We start from the raw sequence: 16,632 nt of genomic DNA, 5'->3' as shown, positions 1-16,632 counted from the left end.
ACCTGTTACAGAGTCTGTGCGGGCATCCTGGCTCTTCTGGGCTCTCCTCACCCGGCCCCTACCCTAAACTTCTCCAGCTCACAGACCCCCCCCTCCCTACTCCCACTCCCCCCCACTCCCAGTCCCACTCCCCCGACTCCCAGTCCCCCCCCCCCCCCCCGCCCCGACTCCCAGTCCCCCACTCCTGGTTTCTCATTCCTTTACAGCCCTACTCTTTCGGCTATGCGCTCTCTCTCTTTTTGTCTCTCCCGCTCGAGCCCCTCTCTCTTGCCTGTCTCTCTTGGTCTCCTTTGGCCACACTCTGTCCCCCGCCCCCCATCCTACTCATGACCAAGTCCAGTCTACCGGCCAGGCTCTGTCTACTGCTTTCTCTCCCTGCTCCGGACTCCTCCACATGCCCTGGCTGTCCTCTCTCTCATATCTACACTAAAAACCGCTCTCCTTAACCATACCTTGTAGAGGGAGGTCATGTCCTCCGTTTATCCAGGCGGTTCTGTGCATGTTGGTATTAGAAACGGTTTCTTCATTATTCTGCCAATAGTCTGTTGTATCTAAGGTGAAGTTTTAAAGAATTGAGTCATGTATTTTGTTTAAAAAACAAAACAAAGCTGAATTTCAGCCTGTTTTATCTGGTTTCCTGGAAGGCATTTCCTAATAGCCAGAAACGTGTCTACTTCTGGTTTTCATTGTTTGCCTTTTCAATGAGCTCTTGGATTTAAAAACATTTTATTTTATGTATTTTTTTTGATTTTTCAGATAAGGACTGTACATAGCCCAGGCTAGCCTCAAAGTTGTGGTTCTCCTGCTTCAGCCACCAGAGTGCTGGGATTATAAATACATGCTACTCTGCTTACTCATTTAATTTTAACCTTTAAAGACACACACACACACACACACACACACACACACACACACACACACACACACACACACACACACACGCAGGCATGTGCTCACCTGCAGGCTTCTCCCTTCCTGACTCCTGAGAGGGGGGGTGGGATGGAGAGCGAAGGTCATAGGTCAACCTTGCCTTCCTGCTTGTTGGTTTCTCTTGTTTGATTTGGTGTCCAGCAGGTAAGTAGCTGTCAACCGTCTGGGGTGTCTCCTCTCTCCACCTCACATTTTACCTCGAGAATACTGGGATTGCAGACATGCACTACTGGTCAGGCTTTCCTATGGGTTCTGGGGAGCCAAATGCAGGTCCTCACACCTGCCATGGTGACCTTTGACACAGGCTAACGTAGTCTGAGAGGAGGGAACCTCAATTGAGAAAATGCTTCCATAAGATCCAGCTGTAGGCAAACCTGTAGGGCATTTTCTCAGTTAGCGGTGAGTGGGAGAGGCCCAGCCTGTTGTGGGCAGGGACACTCCTGAGCTGGCAGTCCTGGGTTCTATAGAAAATAAAGCAGGCTGACTAGGTCATGAGGAGCAAGCCTGTAAGCAGCACTCCTCTGTGGACTGCATCAACTCCGGCCTGCAGGTTCCTGATGGCTGAAGTTCCTGCCTTGACTTCCCTCAATGGACCTTGAGTCAGGGTATGTAAGCCAAATAACCCTTTCCTTCCAAGTTGCTTTTGATCACGGTGTTTCATCACAGCCATAGTAACCCTGATAAAGACACACGGCCAGTGCTTTACCTTCTGAGCCGTCTCCCCAGCCCTTAATTGTAATCTTTATTCATTTGAACTCCTTTTTAAGGCTTTTCCGATCTCATTTGTTCTTTAGTAGAGAGCAGCACATCTTCTCATTCTTTCTTATTTAATCAAAACATCATTTAGCACAATGACACCCCTTCCAGCTCCGGAAGTCTCCAACAAAATCGGAATATTTAATGAATGAAAGACTCAATTACTGATATTTTCAACAATAGGAAGCATCATGCTGATTTCTACTCTAGTTCAGTATAATGGTTTTACTCAGGTTTAGATTTCCACACATGTACCTTTTTTTTTCTTTAAAAATATGACAAACCAGGGCTGGAGAGATGGCTCAGTGGTTAAAAGCACTTGTTGCTCTTGCAGAGAACCTGGGTTCCATTCCCAGTACCTGTATAGTGGCTCAGAACCATCTATAACTCTAGTTCTGAGGAATCTGATGCTCTTATGTGGGCATCAGGCCCACAAGGTGCACATACATGCATGATGACAAAGCACTCATACATATAAAATCCTTTTTTAAAAATGGCATATATATATATATATATATATATATATATATATATATATATATAAATAAAATGGAGGCCTAGGGCCACAGCTCATGACTGCTTACACAGCATGTGTGAGGCCCTGGGTTTAATTCCCCACTCACCACTCCCCACTCACCACCACCACCACTTCTAAAAAAGAAAAAATGCAATATAGTTCTAATTTTGTTTACTTTTTCATTAAACACATTTCTCTATGCTCTCTGCTTTTGGAGATCCACTGAGCCATTTTGTGGGAAAAAAAATAAAAATATTCTACACATAAACAAGTGTTTTCTCTGAAGGGCGTAAAGTTTGACACATGAAAATCAAATCTTGCTTATTAATTCTATTATACAATTCTGTTGTATCCCTGTGTATTCTCTTCTATAGGGAGAAAGTATTAAATTCCCCTTGGGTCTTCATTTTATCTTTTTCTTCTTCTTTCTTGAGATAGTCTTCACGATAGCCCCAGAAGACCTTGAACCTGTCAAAATTCCCTGACTCGGTGTTCTGGATGGTGGGATAACAGGTCTATACCCCACTGCCTGGCTTCCCTTATATGTTTTAAAACTTCAATCAAAACAACCCCATATTATAACATTCTGATTATATAATCGAAATAATAAGACTTTATTTTTAATATGTCAAACTTCATTCCCTTCAGAGAAAACACTTACTGAAATAAAACCTTCTAAAGTTCCTTCTCTGTCTGTGATTCCCAGACAGCCTGGTTTTCCCCCATTTGGGTTTTGAATTACTTTAGTGGTAACTTTGTGCGTCTCAACAGCATGCTTAGGAAATTGTTACTTTTATTTATTAATTTTTTAAAGACAGGGTCTCAGGGAGCCCAGGTTGACCTAAAATTCTCTGTGTAGCCAAGGATGACCTTGAACTTCTGATCGTCCAGCCTCTACCTGCTGAGTGCCGAGTTTGCAGGCTGAGTTAGAACCCAGGGTTACATGAATGGTAGTCAAGTACCCCACCAGCTGAACCACCCTCCCTTATCATCTGCAGCAGCTGGTAAACTTCTCCATTTGAAGGAATCTTCCTTGAAGTCCTGGAAATTCTCTAGTTTTTCTTCTTCAAAACTTTCATTAAATTCTGCTTAATTCATTTGCTGTGAGACAGTCTCACTCTGTAACCCAAGCTGCCTTGTGACTCCCGCTGCCTCTCCTGCTTCTGCCTCCCGAGAGCTTGTGTGATTGATGCTCGGCACGGCCACCCTGCCCCGGTGTCTCTCACATTCTGCATCTCTTCCTCAGTTCCTCTGTAAGAGCCCTTGTCTGTTGTCACCTTTCCCCTTTCCACACGACTGTCTGTTGTAGCGATCATGTTCTGAGCCTGGAGGAGCATTTTGCTATTTTCTGATTCTCCTCTCTAGTTCCATCTTTCTAAGGCTAATGGCCAGACTTTTACTTTTAAAATTATCTTCATGGTCTGATTCTTTTCCATTCCAGATTCTCTCAAATGTCTGTTCAGACTGAAGGAGTGAAAGGTTGAGGGCTCTGTGCACTTTGTGGAGTTCTGTTAACTGATGTGTTTGTGGGGGACTCTACACTACCTGTGCCTTACATCGCAGCTCTGTGAGTGCCACAGTTTAGGAAAGATTTTCTACAGGGTGACAACCCTCATGTTCATTGTCCTGTTTTCCTTAGGCATCCTACTGACTTCCATTGAAAGGTTATTGCTTTTTTTTATATTTATATGTATGCATATATGTCTGTGTGTATGTGCACTTTGGTGCAGGTACCCACAGAGTCCAGAAGAGGGTGTTGGGTCCCCTTGAGCTGGAATTACAGGTAGTTTGTTGTGAGCCACCAGCATGAGTACTAGGAACTGGACTCAAGTCCTGTGGGAGAACATCAAGTGTTCTTATGAACTGAGCCATCTCTCTAGCCCAAGAATATTGGCTTATGTTTGTCTAGAGCAGTGGTTCTCAACCTTTCCTAATGCTGCCACCCTTTAATACAGTTCCTCATGGTGTGGTGACCCCCAACCATACAACTGTTTTGTTGCTACTTCATAACTGTAACTTTGCTACTGTTATGAATCATAATGTAAACATCTGATATGCAGGATATCTGATATGCAGAAGAGTCATGTCCCACACATTGAGGACCACTGGTCTAGGGCTAACTAAGTAAGTGCTAGCTTTCAGCTTCTGCTGGCGGGAGTGGGGTGGGAGGAGAGATGGGTACTTTTGCTTGGTTGTTCTTTCTGTGGAACTTCAGCAAACTCCCAGTTTCAGATCCAGCTCTTGCTCTCTGTTGTTCCTCTTTCTCACAGCAGCCCCTCCCCCAGCATTTCCCTCCCCAGCCTTTACTTCCTTTGTCTTGAGTCCTGCCTCAGTCCGGGGTTCTCCCACAGATGGTCCGTGACTTTTCTCTCAAGTGCTTCACCTTGATATTCATCTCGTTGGCTACGCTCAGTCTATTAAGTTTCTTTCTCTCAATATTTGCTCAGAAAGCTTTTGACATTTCCATTTTCATATTTTGCCTGAGGAGTAAAATTCAGAAACAGGTCTGCGTTTCTCAGGGCCCTGTCTCTGCCTTGGTAGATCAGTAAGAGTTCACGGTTTTCTGGTTACAAAATGGATGGCTCAGGGGCCCTGGCTGCCTTGTCAACTCTCTCTGGGTCCTTCTGTGGCTCTGGTCCCTCTGTTCTCATTAGGTGTTTTGTCCTTCTTCTTCTTCTTCTTCTTCTTCTTCTTCTTCTTCTTCTTCTTCTTCTTCTTCTTCTTCTTCTTCTTCCTCTTCCTCTTCCTCTTCCTCTCCTCCTCCTCCTCCTCCTCTTCCTCCTCCTTCTTTTTAATTAGATTAAATTTAGCCGAGGTCTCAGAGGTAAACTTGCCAGAGTCTGTCGGCTCCTTCCACTGTGTGGGTCCTGCGGTGGAGGTGAAGCTGTGAGAATTAGGGCAGAGGACCGTTGTGCAAGTGCATTGAACTGTCTTGCCAGGTGAACCTTAGTCATCTTACCAGTTCAAGGAGCCCAAGATTCTTCCTTTCGTGGGAGCTGTAACTTTTTTAACCCTGCAAGACTGGTTGTAATTCTTTAGATAAAGGCTATAAAGGCTATAGACTGGAGTACTTTCTCAGTGAGATGCCTGGCATGATACTGATTTCAGACAAAGTTCCCATAATTGAGATAGTTTATAATTCCTGTTGAATCACAGGCCTTGTGGTTCGACAGGCTTTCTGACTCTTGGTTTTAGCAGATACTGTGGATCACGTGGAGTCACTTGAGTGTTGAAAGCTACCTTCTGATGTGGGAATTACAGTTAGTCAAAGATGGCAATCCAGGGGCTTAGGACATATAGCTCAGTGACAGAGTGTTTGCTTAACATACACGACAACTTGGATGTAGTCACTGCTACCACATACAAAGGGTATCTCAAGACTACAATCCCAGCAGGCGGGAGGTGGTGGCAGGAGGATCAGAAGGTCAAAAATCACCCTCAGCTAAATAGCAAATTTGAGGCCAGTCTGAGGTATTTGATATCCTGTTAAAAAATAAAAATAAAAAGACAGTGCAGAATCTGCAGTCAGCAGTTTGACTGAAAAGGGGCATTCAAGGACTACATGGGACAAGACATTGATGCTTTGGGGGTCATGAGAAGACAGCAACTGTAACATATGCACTATAAGGCCTGTGCCGACTAAGAAGCATGATGTTAGATGACCAATGATAGACACACATTCTGAAAATGGTCCTCCGCTGAAGCTGATAGAACCACAGCAGACATGAGCCAAGGCCTCCTCTTGGGTTTCTTCCAGTGCTTGTACTATTACGTGTTTCTCAGACCGTGATGAGGACACCCAGGCTTTCCTTTCAGGATGCACCTAAGCTTCAAGTGGATTGATATCCAAAGGCTAGACCCTCAAACACTACAGGGTTGAGGCTTTTTATACATTTTTGGCTTCTTTGTCTCCCATATGTGGTAACACAGAATTTGATGGGGTATTTTGAACTACTAGGCAGTAATATTAAAATGGGGAGGGGAAAAGAAAGGGGGCTGCAGGAGAGATGTGATGGAGGGGCAGGGACATGCAAGGACGTGGACAGCTCTTGGCTTTGTTTCTTGTTTATTTTTTCCTCTTGGCTCTCAGGGCCCCTACCATAGTAGAATCCACTGGTGACATGTTGTTGAGGTTTATCCCAGCCCTAAGTTTGGAAATGTCAACTGTACCTGAAAATATAGTCTTAGGAACAAATGAAATGCATCCTTTTACTTAAAAATAACCACAGGGGTGCTCCATTCTGATTGCAGTGTTGCCAAGTTCTTTCAGGGGTGATACATAACCTGAATTCTTTATACTCACTATATAATCATATTTTCCCACAGCAGTGATCATAGAATAGCAAGAGATGACATTTTGATGTTGTTTGTGGTACTTTGGTGTCACCTTAGAGCAATATTTGCTTTAACTCCTAAGGTGGAAGTGTCACTGTCTTTTTATGATGAGTTTTGCTGATGGTGTGGTAGATACAAGACTGACTCTTGAGCCTTGGTTATGGCTCTGTAAGTATCTTCTTAACATGTCACTTCTCATGTTTGACATAGTGTCTGTCACATGAGAGATGCTCAATAAACACTCAAGGGAAGGAATGATGCCCGCGTCTGGACACTTGCATTGTCTCCTTTGAAAACAATTTTTTTTTTCATATTAGGATTCCTTAAGAGTTTGAGCTGTATAATTCCTAGTTCTTCACAGAAAGCATTCTAAGGAATTTTGAGAGTGGAAATATACAAAGTGAAAGCAGCAGTTTTTGGTGAGGGGAGTGTGGGGGGAGGGTTGGGTGGTGGTGGTGGTGCGCGGCCTGTCCTGCAGCATGTGCCACGGACTCTGCCTGGCTTGAATTACATAGCAGTGATGATAGACCTTTATAGCAAACCATCCTTTAGTGACTAGTTTTGTTCCTTCATTTGATAGATTTAATAAAGGACTCTTTAACCTAGGACACACACACACACACACATATATACACACACACACACACACACACACACACACACATATATGCACAAATATATATACAAATACATACATAACGAGCCTATGAGAAAGCTTTATTCTTTGAGAAAGCTGTTGATACTAAAATTGCATGCAAAATAGTATTATGTGTGTTTTTCTGGGATGACATCTAATTTTTAAGACGCTAAACACAAGATTAAGTGTTTAGTGAGATCACTTATCATTTACTTTTACATAACATTGGAATCAGAACGGAGCATCGCTTTTGTTGTTGTTGAGTAAAAGGATGCATTTCATTTGCTCCTAAGACTATATTTTCAGGTACAGTTGACATTTCCAAATCTTACTGAAAAGCTGAGATCTCTCACTGCATGAGAGACTAAAGAGAATATTAACTAATTTCTTATTTACTCAGAGGCAGGATGAACATAAATGGTCTTTTCTCTGACCATCCATACTACAGCTACCCTGAATATTTTTTCCTTTTCCTTCAGGTTTAGGATCCAAAGTAGTTAAATCAAGGTTTGTTTTTTGTTTTTAGAGGTTTTCCCTAAATAAACCAGTGGGTGTTTGCCTGTGTCTAAGACAGTCCCCAGGGCTACATGCCTGGTTTTGGCAGTCCAAGCCCCATGGCTGCTAGCGAGGCTTACTTTGGCTTTGATCTGGGCCATGTATGACACTCTATTTTCCGGGTGTTCTAAAGCTGCCTTGCCAATTAGATGCAAATGTATCAGACACAGCCAGAGCAGGGACTGGGGGCCAACTTTCCACTAGTGGTTACTACTGCCTGTGGCTGCCTGTCTGTTAAAAACAGAAGTCTTTACTAACCTTTAATCTTGGGCTTGGGCATTGAGCTAGTGGAGAGGTGTAGCACGAATCTTAGAAGTTCTTATTAATAAAAACAAACCCAGGGTCTCATATTGGGGTGAACACTGGAAGATCAGAGAAGCAGAACAAGCCACAGCCACCTCACCTTGCCCATTCCTCAGCTGATCCTGTTTCCTCAGACTGGAAGCTTCTGAGTCCTCATCCAAATGGATCTCAGCTGAACTGCTGCTCAAAAGCCTAAAAGCTTAACCAGGTCTAGTTCCTCATCCTCATGCCTTAAATACCTGTCTGCCTCCTGCCATTACTTCCTGGGTTTAAAGGCTCACTTTCTGGGATTAAAGGCGTGAATCACCATGCCTGGATGTTTCCAGTGTGGCTTTAAACTCACAGAGATCCAGATGGATCTCTGCCTCTGGATCTCTGCCTCCCAAGTGATAGGATTAAAGGCGTGAGTGCCACTATTTTTTGGCCTCTGTATCTAGTGGCTGTTCTGTTCTCTGACCCCAGGTAAGTTTATTAGGGTGCACAATATTTTGGGGAACACAATATCACCACAGAGAGGAGAATGCCTTCTATAGAAATTCAATATCTTGCAGGGAAAATGGTCTTCCCCCAGGGAAAGTACCCCCTGGTTATTCAATACCAAGTCGTCAGCCCTGAGATCATAGACATACAGATAGCATTACATGGACTGAACAGGTTGTATCTATTTATGCACATGCACACACACTCACACAAACACACACACACACAAACACACACACACACACACACACACACACCCCAATAATTAAAGAAAACAGAGACCATGAGTTAGAGAGATCAAGGAGGGTGCATTGGAGGGTTGGAAAGAGGAAAGGAAAGGGGGGAAATTATGTAATTATAATTTCAAAAAACAAAAATTACTATAAATTAAAAAAGAAATTAATTCTCTTTGTGCCTCAGCTTTTTGTTTTCTCTTTGTTCATGCATATGTGTGTTTTGTATACATGTGTTTATGTGCATGTGTTCATGTGTATATGTGCATAAAGAGGCGGAAGTTGACATCCTCTATTACTCTCCACCTCATGTATTGAGGCAGGGTCCCTCACTGAACCCTGTGACTAGTTTTGGCTAGTCTAGTTAACAGCAGACTCAAGATAACATAATGTCTCTACTTCCTGAGTTACAGAATTACAGGTGGGCCACCATGCCAGCTCAGCTTTTATGAGGGTTCTGTGGATCCTGTCCTACCATTTGTGTGGCAAGAGCACTATCTTCTTTGTTTTCCTTTAATACAGCGTTAGGAAGTTATGGTGCCCTTATTCAAATTAGGGCATAGATGATGGTTAATGCTACGTGTCAACTTGACAGGATGTAGAACCACCTAGGAGACAAACCTCTGAGCGTGCCTGTGAGGGGGTTTCTAAGTTAGATGAATTAATGTAGTGGGTAGCCATTCCAGCTTTGATCTGGAAGTTCCAACCCCCATTGAGGCTTCAGTAACTGTCAAACCTACAAGGCAGGGCCAAGAGAGGACCCTGAAGACCCGAGATCCAGATGGGCTAGCTCTCTTGGTTCCTGGACCCTGGACGCTGGAGGTAGACCAAGCAGAGTTCTCCAGAGAACACCACCAGACTACGCCACGCCTTTCCTAGAGCCTGTTACCTATCCCTTCATTTGTGAGTTACCCCACAAAATAAACCTCCCTTTTAACTACATGGAGTTGCCTTAATAATTTCACCAATATCTGGCACCCAATGTGGGATCTAAAGAAAAAAAAGGGAAAAGAAGAAATGGAATGGATAGGTATAAGATATTATGGTAGATTATTGTATATACTAGTAAACAAATTTAGTAAAATAGGAGCCTTAGATAATTTGCACTGTTATGGATTCTTATATGTTGATACAAATGTAAACTATTTTTATATTCCTGTTTAAGATAATTTGTATATTGATACAAATACAGAACTATATTGTTATAATGTACATATATTTCTACTCTTTTTTTATAAACATTTTTTTAGATTTATTTATTTATTATGCATACAGCATATACGACTACAGGCCAGAAGAGAGCACCAGATCTCATTACAGACGGTTGTGAGCTACCATGTGGTTGCTGGGAATTGAACTCAGGACCTCTGGAAGAGCAGTCAATGCTCTTAACCTCTGAGCCATCTCTCCAACCCTATTTCTACTCTTATTTGAAATATTTGTATATTGATACAAATGTAAATTTATATCTGTATGTATGTTCTACTTCTGTTTAGGATATTCTGTATATTGATATATATTTAAGATTATTGTCATATTGCATATTGCACTACACATTCCTACCTCTGTTATAAATATGTTGTGTATTGTAACAATTTTGAAGTCATCGTCCTTTACAGTACATTTGCTTATAGACTGTTTACCTTGTTTACATGAAGCCTTAGTCCTTAGGTTATTTAGGTAGATAAGACTTATAGATTCTTAGTCACCTATGCTTGTCATCTCTATAGTTATGTTAGTTAGCTTATCCAGATTTACAGATACATAGGTCAGATGGACAGGTAATCTTCAAACACTTCATAGACCTAGAGAATATGGCATTTAAATAACTTAGAATTCTGTTGACGTGAGACACAATTGCTCCTGGCAGCACCAATTTGATCCCGAGAGAATGTTGGGCTTCTAAGACATTTCCATTTGGAAGTTTGTCTTCTTGGCACAAAATGGCCTATTGGGCAAAGAACTGCCCTTGCCTCAACTGCTGACAATATGAGTGCTGTCCTTCTGGACAAGCAGGACACAAGGAAAAGTGATTTCTGAACTCTGCCAAGACAGGGTAAGATGGTCTTTCAGAATTCCTGCTTCTGAAAATTGTCTGTCAGATACTCTAGGCCTGTAGCCAATTTTAATGCACCAACAAAGCTGAGAAACATTAGGTGACTGTCCAGGCTGCCAGCTGTCTCTGTCTACTCTTGCAAGATTCCCAAAAGTTGCTTGCATCCATCTTCCATTTCTCAGGTACCATTATATTCCTTCTCAGGTCTTTGACGGGATTGAAGACTAGCAGTTATAGTTACAACTTAGTATATATATATATATATATATATATATATATATATATATATATATATATAATATCTTAGATAGAACATATTAAGTATCAGATTCAGGTTCTTTAGGATAGGACACTTTTGGAATGATCTTCATAACACACCATTTACCTACGCTCTAGATTTCTCTGGATTTTAGTATGTGTTTCTTGCTTGATATTGTTCACATTAGTGGTAGTTCCATCTTATCTAGGTCATTATCCCTCATTGCTCCTCGACAATATTTGATAACCATTCCTTTGTATATAGTCTTGTATTAGGTTAGAACCTTCTTATTTAGACAAAAGAGGGAGATGTAGTGGTTAGTCATTCCAGCTTTGACCTGGAAGTTCCAACCCCCATTGAGGCTTTGGTAACTGTCAGGCCTACAGGGTAGGGCCGAGAGAGGACCCTGAAGACCCAAGATCTGGATGTGCCAGCTCTCTTGGTTCCTGGACCCCGGACGCTGGAGGAAGACAGAGCAGAGTTCTCCAGAGAATACTGCCGGACTACGCTACACCTTTCCCAGATCCTGTTACCTATCCCTTCATTTGTGAGTTATCCCACAAAATAAACCTCCCTTTTAACTACGTGGAGTTGCCTTAATAATTTCACCAATAAATTAAGGTAGAAAGACTGTCTTAACTGTGGCCACACCCATCCCGTGGACCAGGATCACAGGCCGAATACCAAGGGGAAGCCAGCTGAGTATCAGTATTCATCTCTCCCTGCTTCCCAGCTGCAGCTGCAAAATGTCCAGTTGCCTCAAGTTACTGTCTCCATGACGGACTGTACACCTTACAACTGTGAATCAAAGTAAGATTGCCCTCCCTCCCTCCCTCCCTCCTTCCTTTCCTTCCTTCCTTTCCTTCCTTCCTTCCTTCCTTCCTTCCTTCCTTCCTTCCTTCCTTCCTTCCTTCCTTCCTTCCTTCCTTCCTTCCTTCCCTCCCTCCCTCCCTCTCTCCTCCTTCCTTCATTTTCTTCTTTAAGCTTACTTTTTCCAAGTGTTTTCACTGGCAACCAGACACGTAACTACCAGACTTGCCTTTCCTTTTCTTGGGTATAGAAGATGAAGGGGAAGGGAAGGAGGTTATGGTTACACAACAGATCTGTGCTTGCAACTGGAGAGAGCGTTTTATCTTGGATTCTCTACCAACTCTGGAAAACAGAGATTTAAATGTAGGATACTGCTGAGGAAAGTCCAGTTTCTGGAAGAAAAATGCATGCTTCTCTACTGAGCATGTTCTAAATGCACAAATTCAGACCAGCATCTGTTGAGTTCAGCAGTCGGTACCATTTCCATTACACGACATAATAATTAACTCCAGTAGTATCGCAAAAGAGATTTGTGGAAACTACCAGCACACTGTGGCAACCGAATAAATTGTATTTTATTCAGACCAGGGCTTACCTGCAAGATAGCATAGATGAATAAAGAGAAATTATGACAGGGAGTCTGTCTATATTTCAACTTTCGTATGAATCGTCTCAGAATGGGGCTGCCGTTGGCTTAATGTGCCCGTGGGATATTGCTTCTTGAAATAAGGGCTGTATTCTGAGAAGCATGCTGCACCCCAGGAAAGGATTGAAGAGAAGAAAATTAGTCCCTTTCTCCCACTTGGACTTTCATTGGTACCAGCTGGGTTGGGTTGTGCACATTTCTCAACACGGTTCCTAACAGTCACTTAAGGGGCCTGAATCTTACTTGTGGCATCAATTAATTCTAGGAACTTGAAATTCATTTGCATTTGTGTTTTAAGTTTTGTTCTTCATCCCCATGCTTATTTTCTAGCATGTTGTGTGATGTGGGGACAGCATCTACATAAATGGGTTAAGTGCCCTTCTGAACCACCCTTCAGGGAAGAAGAGAGACATTTATTATAAACAGAACTTCTGGCTGTGGAGAACTGCCTACAGCAGAAGTTGGTGAAGTTTTTCTGTGAAGTGTCAAATAATAAATATTTTAGTCTCTTAGGGCCGTATGGTCTCTGTGGGAAGTAATCAACTCTGCTGCTGTACTGTGAAAGCACATGTAGATGGTATGCAAATGAGTGAGCATGGCTGTGTTCCAATAAAACTTTATTTATATAAACAGGAGGGGGGCCAGATTGCTGGTATGTGTAGTTTGCCAAACCCTAGCCTGGATGTCTCAGCGTTTTCTATGTATATGCTAACAATAACCAAACATTTAATAAGTGCTCATTAATTTTTAAATGACTAAATGCATATATAAAGAAGCAGACTCTTTCCAAACTATCATTACCAATTGTGTCATAAATGAATAAAGGATCTGGTAGGTGTAAACTCATTTTATGGATAGAAGAATAAAACGTATGTCTCAGTTACTTTTCTATTACTGTGATAAGATGCCGTGACTATAGGGAACAGAACAAGCCTGGGTGAGTGCAGTCCTGAGTGAATGTGTGTTTTGACATGGGCATGGCTTGTGGAGGACCCAGGCCAATTGACCCATGGGACGATTTGGCAAAGTCATTACCCATATGGGACAGGCTGAAGAGGAGTGACAAGGCTATCCTCAGGGATCAGAGTGGGAGCATTTACGAACATTGGTTAGTGTTTGCAAATACTAGCAGCTGAGTCTTTCTTCTACTGGATCTTTGCAGCCTGAGCCTGCCTGCCTAGACCAGCTCACCCTTTTCCCTGGGCCATACATAATCAACATGGTGAGGTTCCAGACTGCAGCATAGCATTAGAGAAATCCACCCAATCCCAGTTTCACCATCTGTGTGTCTGTCCATCTGTCCTTTCTTCACTCCCTTGCTACTGCTACTGTTATTTATTATGTGGTGCTGTTTACCATGCGAGAGAAACACGAGGTACAACGAAGCCCACTATAAGAGTTTATTAAGGCATAGGGACAGGTAGAAAGAGGTGAATAGGCCTATGGAAACAACTGGTGTGGATAGGGGCAGAGGAACGTGTGGAACCTGCTTTTATGGGTGCCCCCACCCCAGCATGTGCATATGTGCCTATGCAGCTCTGCCATGCATGTGCATGTGGCCGCGCTGTATGCAAATTATATGATCACACAGTGTATGTATTACGAAGGACATAAGGCCCTGGGATGACTAAGCATCTTGCCTGGCTGCTGGACAGCGCATGCATGGTTATGTAGCTGGGGGAGTGGCTAGGAATCCTAACAGCTACCCCTACTCATGATTCTGAGATCCAAGGCACAGGAGATCCAGCACATGACCAAGGAACTTGTAAATGAAATTGTTTAATTTGAGGTTTATGGATTCAGAGGGTTAGGGTCCATGACCATCATGGCAGGCAGGCATGTGCACTGGGGCTGTAGCTGAGAGCTCACATCTTGAGACATAGCTGTTTGGTGTGAACTTCCAGCTCACCCCTGCGTGATCCAGAAAGCCCCATTCCTATCCCTCTCTCTCTAAACTCCACCCTCTCAGAGAATCTCCAAAGGAAAGGCACCAAAAAGCTCAGTTCTGAATTCTTGGTGGCTACTGCAGCTCCTCCTCTGAAGTTGCCAGTAGCTCAAGTTCCCACCTAAATCGGTCAGCTTTTGACCATACTTGGGCACAAACCCAGCTTGTGGTGAACACATCATCATCCCTCACCTACAACATATATAATCTCCCTGCTTTAGTTCTGGTGCATGGCTTCTCCAGCCTCTATCTCTGGAACTGGAGAACCCACTTGCGAGTCTCTGGGGACCAAGCATTCAAATATATGAGCCTATGGAGGCTGTTCTCATTCAAACCACCACACATAAGAAAGGAGGGTCCCAGGAGGCTGAAGGGAAATTTTCACATAGAAGTTGAGCTTGCTAACTCCTTTGTGTGCTATTTACTGAGCTTCTTAAGTCCATACAAATCTATATTGCTTAATCACTTGTCCTAAGGGAAGCTGGTTCTTTCAAAGGGAATAATTTTAATCTCTTCTGTAAGGTTTGCTGTTGCATCAGACAACCCAGTTTAGGGCTGGAGAGATGGCTCAGTGGTTAAAAGTGCTAGCTGCTCTTCCAGAGGACTGGAGTTTGGCTCTCAGCATCTATGTCAGGTGACTCAAAACTGCCTGTAACTTTAGCTCCAGGGGATCCAATACTGTTTCCTGACCTCTGCAGGTAACTACACACATAATTAAAAATAAAAGAAAACCCAGTTCGAACAGGGTTGAAATATAGGCTGCTAGAAAGCTCTGCATCCGAGGTAGACCTCAGGCAGGCTTGACTCAGTCACCTGAAGTCACTCTGTCCCCAGTTCCTGTTTGTTTGCATGCTGTTTGCTCACCTTCATTATCAGACTCCACCCACAGAACTAACTCATGATAAAGTTTTCTTGCTTGGGAGTGGTAGGGTGGGGAATATGAGAATGATTGACATCTCTCCTGGTGAGATAGAGGACCAGCATGAAATCAGACCCGTCAGTCAAGAATTTAGACCTCTTGACTAAGGACACACATTATAGAGAAAGGAACATATCTGCAGATGAGCAATGGGTCTGGTTAGGAAAATGGGGTTATCACAGACGTGAAAAGGAAAAGGAACTCCTCACCCAGGAGCCTGGCTGAAGCTTCTTGCTAGCTTGAGCATTAAGACATCTAACACAAAGCTGATGTATGGCTCAGTGAGTAAAGACACTCGACTTGCAAGCTTGGTTACCTGAGTTTGGTTCCTGGGACTCCCATGGAAGTAGAGGGAGAGAGCCAATTCCACAAAACTGTCCTCTGATTTCCTTCCCATGAGCACTGTGACATGTACTACCTCCCATACACTGTGCATATACACAATAATAATACGATTAAAATTTTTTTAAAGAAATAATTCCAATACTTAACATTTGCTTAAGACCTATCTTCTTTCCTGGCTGTAAACCTACAGATTTTCTAGGAATCTCAGAAGAAACTACTGCAAGAGACATTACCTGAAGACCCTGGGGGACTCTAGCAGCTCCTGGTTTTTCCTTCTCTGAGTGTAATCCCATCCTAATGGCTTCTGCAGCTACCCCTATAATCTCACTCATCAAAGAAGGGAGAAAATGAAAACAATATTCCTAGGAGTCCCTTGAGACATAACTTGAGAGCCACCAAAATACATGTGGAATGAGAAGCCCATGCCCACACCTGAGTAAGACTTCTTTTTCTGCTACTCCTCTTGACACCTGTACTCAAAGTACAAGTTACAGGTGTCTTCTAGCAATTGAGAAGCCCACACTCATGTTCTTGGGTGTGCAGAGTCTTTATTTTTTTTGAGTGCCTTTCTCTCTAGATTGAATAAACCCCAACTCTGATTCACACTGGCTTTCCTTTGAAATTCTTTTCTGTGTTGATGTGAAGGATCCAGGTTTACTGTGAAGTCCCTGAAAGATTAAGGAAGCTCTCTGGGCTGATTTGGGCAATGGCACAGAGGTGAGTCTGTTCCAGTTGATACAACAAGCACCTAGCAACTTTTTTTTAGCCCAAGTTGGCATCGCTGGAGAGTGGGGAGTCAGGATAGACAGGTCCCGAAGTCACCCAGGGAGTCTGATGCTGTCTCATGACTGAACAGAGCATTGCTGAAGAGTTTTGAGCATCGTGGAGATGAGGTATAACATTGAG

The 16,632-nt window shown here is 43.0% G+C and overlaps 1 long non-coding RNA gene across 1 annotated transcript in view; it reads right to left on the bottom strand.

Annotated features, from left to right (window-relative positions):
• The window catches only part of LOC128104358 (uncharacterized), a 29,721-nt gene that overhangs the window by 7,277 nt on the left and 5,812 nt on the right, over window positions 1–16,632 (bottom strand). Inside the window, exon 2 of the long non-coding RNA XR_008215972.1 lies at window positions 453–551. This is a non-coding gene — a long non-coding RNA (uncharacterized LOC128104358). The remainder of the gene's footprint in view (window positions 1–452; window positions 552–16,632) is intronic.

Source organism: Peromyscus californicus, unplaced genomic scaffold (genome assembly GCF_007827085.1).
Source record: "Peromyscus californicus insignis strain IS unplaced genomic scaffold, ASM782708v3 Scaffold_8__1_contigs__length_139910024, whole genome shotgun sequence".
Classification (NCBI taxonomy): domain Eukaryota; kingdom Metazoa; phylum Chordata; class Mammalia; order Rodentia; family Cricetidae; genus Peromyscus; species Peromyscus californicus.
The sequence above is the reverse complement of the archived record's forward strand: the minus strand, read 5'-3'. Positions and strand labels throughout refer to the sequence as shown.